Genomic DNA, 6000 nt, shown 5'->3' with positions numbered 1-6000 from the left:
ATCGCACAGGCTTGGACTTATAAGAGATAGATAATATTTATGCTTCACCATCTCCTACATTAGTGAGTCTAATCATTACCCCATAAAAATGAGTGGGATTACCTTTCCTGAATTCCACACCAACAACATTTGGGCATTGCCTTAATTGGACTAATCATGAAATATTTGTGGCTGCAAGAGCAGGTCAGATGCTATGTATCTTGCAATGAATACTTGCTTCCCCAGACCCAATTCACTATCTACAAATTTTATGTAAGAACTGTAATTGAACATTTTCTGCTTTCCTGCTAAATATAGCTCTAGCAACGTTCAAAGAACTCTGACATCTTCTGTGCAAAACAGTTTGGTTGGTGTCCGCCACTCAATACTCACTCCTTCCATTACTGGAACGTGCACTATTCCAAAAACGGCAACTCATCATTGCATTTCCCAGACCACCTAGGCAAGGGCAGTAGATGCCTGTAATGCACTCTACGTAGATTTCCCTCCAAACCATAAACTATCCTGACTTGGAAATCTATCACTATTTCTTCTTTGCCACTGATCAATCTCTTGGAACTTGTGACCTGATAAAACTGTGGAAGCACTTTCAATAGCAGGACTGCTATGGATCATGAAGACTGCCAGTAACTGCCTTCAAAAGGCATTTAGGTACGGACATTAAACACTATTAAATGATGTAAAAAAAAAAACACCCATCACTCTTACAGTTAAACTCCAATAATCCAACGCAAGACTTTGGTGGTGCTGGATTAGCAGAGTTTTGGACAATTACTCCTATTAATGCCTAATTACACTTTAGTCACTTTTTAGAACATATTCCACAGTATTATAATAAAATTTTCAGTGAACCCCGTGAATTTGAAAGACACAAGAAATATACTAATGATTTGGACCCTGTATCTGTCTACAAAACCTACCCATGTTTCCTGACCCAAGGTGTTTCTACTGCACACCCAGCCCACAGTTTGGACACTGGGGTCCAGTGCAACCTGGACCATCAGCTCACACTCTGGACTAATGAATGAGGCAGATGCTGAACAATCAGGATTCCAAACAATTGGAGGATTTTTGGAGTTTTATTATATATACTTTCAAATCCTAGGGCCTCCCTATCTCAGTAATATCTTTCAACCTCTTGAGATATCTAGGAGATCTCCTCCAATTCCATCTTCTCGATAAAATGTTATCACTTCCATCATTGGCAGCATGTCTTTAGCTTCCAAGGTCCTGAGATTTGGAATTTCTTCCCAAAGCCTCTTTGATATTTCCGTTAAGATGTTTAAAATCCACATCTTTGAGCAAGTCTATGGTCACATGTCCTAATATCTCCTTATGTGCATGTGTGTCAAATCTTTATTGATAACACATGGGTACATGGGAATAGTTTGTGCTTTAAAGACACTATCTAAGAAGTCGTGCCCAGAATCTTTGCGATACTATGTGCTGGTAATAGTGCCCTCTGCTGTTAGTTAATGGGAATCTTCCACCTTTCTGTAAGACCACATGAGATAGGAACAGCAGAAGGCCACTTGGCCTCATCGTTCAATGATTTTGCAGAATCCAACTTTCCTCAAGTTAACTTTCCTGCCTTTTCCCCATAACCCTTGATTCCCTTGCTGATTAAAAATCTCTCAGCTTTGCATATATTTATGGGCAAGGAATTTAAAGACTCTCAACTCTGCTCCTCATCTTAATTGAGTGTCCATTATACTGATACCATGCCCTCTGATCCCAGACTCTCCCATTGAGGGGAAACATCATCCCAGCATTTACCCTGTCCAGCTCCATAAGAACCTTAAATGCTTCAATAAAATCATTTTCCAAGCCTGCCAACCCTGCATCATAGGACAATCCTTCCATATCTGGGATTATCCTAGTGAACCTTCCATGAACTTCCTCCAATGATATTACATTTTAAGGGTACCAAAATTGTACACAGCACTCCAGATGTGGTCTCACAAGTGCTTTGTACAGCTGCAGTAACACTTCCCTACTTTCATTACCTCAACCACCTTAAATTAAAAGTCTGTATTCCATTAGGTTCCCAATTACCTGCTAGCATTCCGTCTTTCATGTTCCCCCAAATTATTTTGTGCTCCAACTTTCTCCATTTAAATAACAACCCATTTTATTGTTGGAAACACGTTGAGGGAAATAACACTCTGAAGACTTACTCATGATGATCAGGTTCATGCTGGCAATATAGGACCCTGTCAATTCCATTTATACCACCTTATTTCTCTGTAACCCATTCTCTCTCACATGCCCATCAAGTCTTTGAGTTAAGAAACTTCTCCTCAGTCCTAGAGCACCAATCTTTAATCAATCCTCATCCCATGCCAGGTTAATGCCTTCAATATACTTTCTTCTAATTTTGCTTAATTATTTCTCGTGGCACCTTATGGAAGTACTTCTTAAAGTGCAAGTCCACTATTTTGGCTTGTTCATCCATATCTATTCTGTTGGTTACAATCCCAAACTGTTTCAGATTTGTTAAATATAATTTCCCTTTCATGGATCCATGTTGACTCTGCCCAATCCAAATTTCCTAAATCCATTGCGATCACTTTCTTAATAATATTCCAGCATTTTTCCCTGTTGTGGCTGTCAAACTAACTGGTCTGTAGGTCACCAATTTTTCTCTTAAACCACGGGAGTTACATTTACTACCTTCCAACCTGTGGGAACCATTCCAGAATGAATGGACTTTGGAAGATGACAACCTGCCCATCCCCTATCTTCACTGCCACCTATTTGAAAACCTTGGCATGCAGATTATTAGGTCCTGGGGATTTGTAGGCTTTCAATACTATTAATTCCTCCAAACTGTTCTTTCTAAACTAATGTTATTTTCTTTCAGCTCCTCATTCACGGAAGAATATTGCCCTCCACTATTTCCAGGATTTTGTGCCTTTGTCCCTGAAGATATATTTGTTATAATTTCTCTACTATTTCCTTATTCCTCAAGATAAATTTCTCCCGTGTCAGTCTATAACCTTATTAAGCCTTTGGCAATAGTTTTGTTTTTACATGTTTATTAAAGCTTTTATAGCTTAATGTAGTTTGTGAGATTATCAAATGGAGTATATATGACCATGTGTAAAGGCTATTGATGATCCAAACCTTCTCCCCTTTGAAAAATCTTGAGCCTTTGTCAGAAGTAAGTGAGGGAGCCAGCGATGACAGTCAACAGCATTGAGCAATTTAAGTGAGGATCCAGTGGACCAATAAGCCAAATAGAATTTCACTTCCTATCATTGCTGTTTGACATTATGTTCAAAATGTAAAAACTATTATTGTATTTGTGATCACAGAACAGTCAGTTATGCTACAAACATCTAAAATGGAAGAATGAAGGGTTACCTTATTCAAGCATGCGAGATTCTAGGGGAGCTTGGCAGGGTAGATGTTGAGAGGTTTTCATGTGGGAGAGTCACAAACAATGGGACAAAGTTGCAAAATAGGGAGCCAGTCATTTAAAACTGAGGTGTGCAGAAATTTGTTCACTCAGAGCTTAGTGAATCTCTGGAATTCTCTGCCCTTGAGGGTGGTGAAGGCCATGTCATCAAATGTATTTAAGATGGAGATAAATAAATATTTGAAAGATTGAGGTTATGGGGAGCTAGCACAGAAGAGGAATCGAGGCTGGCATAGATCAGCCACGATCATATTGTATGGTGGGGCAGGCCTGAGGGACTTGGTTGCCTACTCCTGCTCCTGTTTTCTTGTGAAAACCTGCTCTCCTTGTCTGGGCTTATCTATTTGTGACTCCAATTGCATGACAGTGAGGCTGAAGCAACTAACTGCCTGTGGCCTAGACGTCCACCTGGTTTATCAAAACACAGCTAATCGACCTCTAGAGACCCCTGCCCGATAGTTAGTTACTTACCTCATTACATTAAAGAGCACATCATATAAAGAGTAGCTCCTGGTGTAATTCAGAGGTCTAATTTATAGATCAGATTGACAAATGGCTATAGGGAAAAAATCTATTCAAGAGACCTTTCCTTCCTGTGGGTTCAGACCTACTGCAGCCACTTGAATGTAAAGATCTCGGCTGGCTCTCACTGGAGCTTGCGTTTAACCGTGCTGCACTGTTAGAATCGTCATTTTCAGATAAGAAGAAGAAACAAGGCCATCTTCTTTCTCAAACAGATAAAAAAAAATCTGATTGGCACCACTTGAAAGCAGAGTGGTTTCTCGATCAATACTTATTCCTCAATAAAAATCAAAATTATCCAGTCATCACATTCTGTTTGTGGAACTTATGTGCCACTGTCTGTACCATTTACTGGCAGTTGTATTTCCAACATTATGATGGCTATACTTTTTTTGAAAACAGATATATATTTGGCTTTGGAATGATAGGTGGTCAGTAACATATTTTCCACCAATATCCATATTTCCTTGAGGGAAGAAATAAACATAGTCTCTGATTAAGAAAAACTGGTATTGTGCACGTGGATACTTAAGAATTCTTTTATAAAATAATGTAAAGAATGCACAGTGATTACTTGAGGAAAAATAACAATACAGAGCAAGCAACAAACCTTTGAAGAGTGGAGGAGTTTAAAGTTAAGAAATTTGAGTAATTCAGGTGGGTAAAAGTGGAGGGGGGGAGTGGTTGGATATAGAGAAAGTCAATTCAAAACTTCTTGAATCCTAGTTTTATAAACTGAGGCATTGGGCACAAGATAACACTATACGGATTATTTATTAGAACCTTTTTGTTTACTCTAGATGCTCCACTTAGGAAAGATTGCAATTTCATGAATATGACACGGATTTTAGTAAGGCATTCAACAAGGTCTTTCTTGGAAGCTCATCCAGAAGATTAGGATGCATGGGATCCGCAGTGACTTGGCTGACTGGATCGAAAATTGGATCGAAGAGGGTAGGGTCTTATTCTGGATGGAGGTCTGTGACTAGTGATGTTCTGCAGGGATCTGTACTGGGACCTCTGTTGTTTGTCAGGTATATAATGATTTAGATGAAATGTGGTAAAAGTGGGGTGAGCAAGTTTACAGATGATACAAAAATTGGTGGTATTGTGGATTGGATCAAAGGTTACCAAAGGATACAGCGAGATCAGTTGCAGATATGGGTGGAAAGATGGCATATGGACTTTAATCTGGGCAAGTGTGAGGTGCTGCACTTTGGGAGATCCAACATAAAGGGAGAGTATACAGTTAATGGCAGGATCCTTAACATAGTTGATGAACAGAGGGATCTTGAGGCCCAGGGTGCATGACTTCCTAAAAGTGGCCGCACAGATTGATAGGGTGGTAAAGAAGGCACATGGCATGGTCGTCTCCACGAGTCGAGGCACTGAGTTCAAGAGCCAGGAAGTTACGTTACAGCTTTATGAAACTTGATTAGGCTACATTTAGAGTATTGCATTCAATTCTGGTCACCTCATTATAGGAAGGATGTGGAGGGTTGGAGAGGGTGCAGAGGAGCTTTACCAGGATGCTGCTATGAGGAGAGGTTGGACAAGCGGGGCTGTTTCTCTAGTGCAGTGGAGACAGAGGGGAAATTTGGTAGAAGTTTATAAGACTGTGTGAAGCATAGATGAATAAGGCAGCTGGTATCTTTTCCTTGGGATTGAAATGTCTGGTACTAGGGGGCATGTATTTAAGGTGAGACGTGGAAAGTACAACGCAGATGTGTGAGGCAACTTTTTTTTTAAACACAGAGTGGTGGAGGCCTGGAAATGCACTGCTAGAGACATAGCATCGGAGCATTTAAGAGACTCTTAGGCAGGCACATGAATATGCAGAGAAGGGAGGTATATGGTCAATCTGTGGGAAAGAGGGATTAGATTAATTTGGAGTAATTGCTGTAATTTGTTTGGCAGAACATCGTGGGCCGAATGGCCTGTCCCGTACTGTACCATTCTATGTTGTATGATACATCAGAGATTTACATAGGTAGAGAAGCTGGTAATCTTTAGTTGTGACTCTACTGGTGAACTGGGGCACTTTGCATCAGAGAATA

The sequence above is a fragment of the Pristis pectinata genome, chromosome 4 (genome assembly GCF_009764475.1).
Source record: "Pristis pectinata isolate sPriPec2 chromosome 4, sPriPec2.1.pri, whole genome shotgun sequence".
NCBI classification, from domain to species: domain Eukaryota; kingdom Metazoa; phylum Chordata; class Chondrichthyes; order Rhinopristiformes; family Pristidae; genus Pristis; species Pristis pectinata.
Note: the sequence above shows the minus strand (reverse complement) of the source record.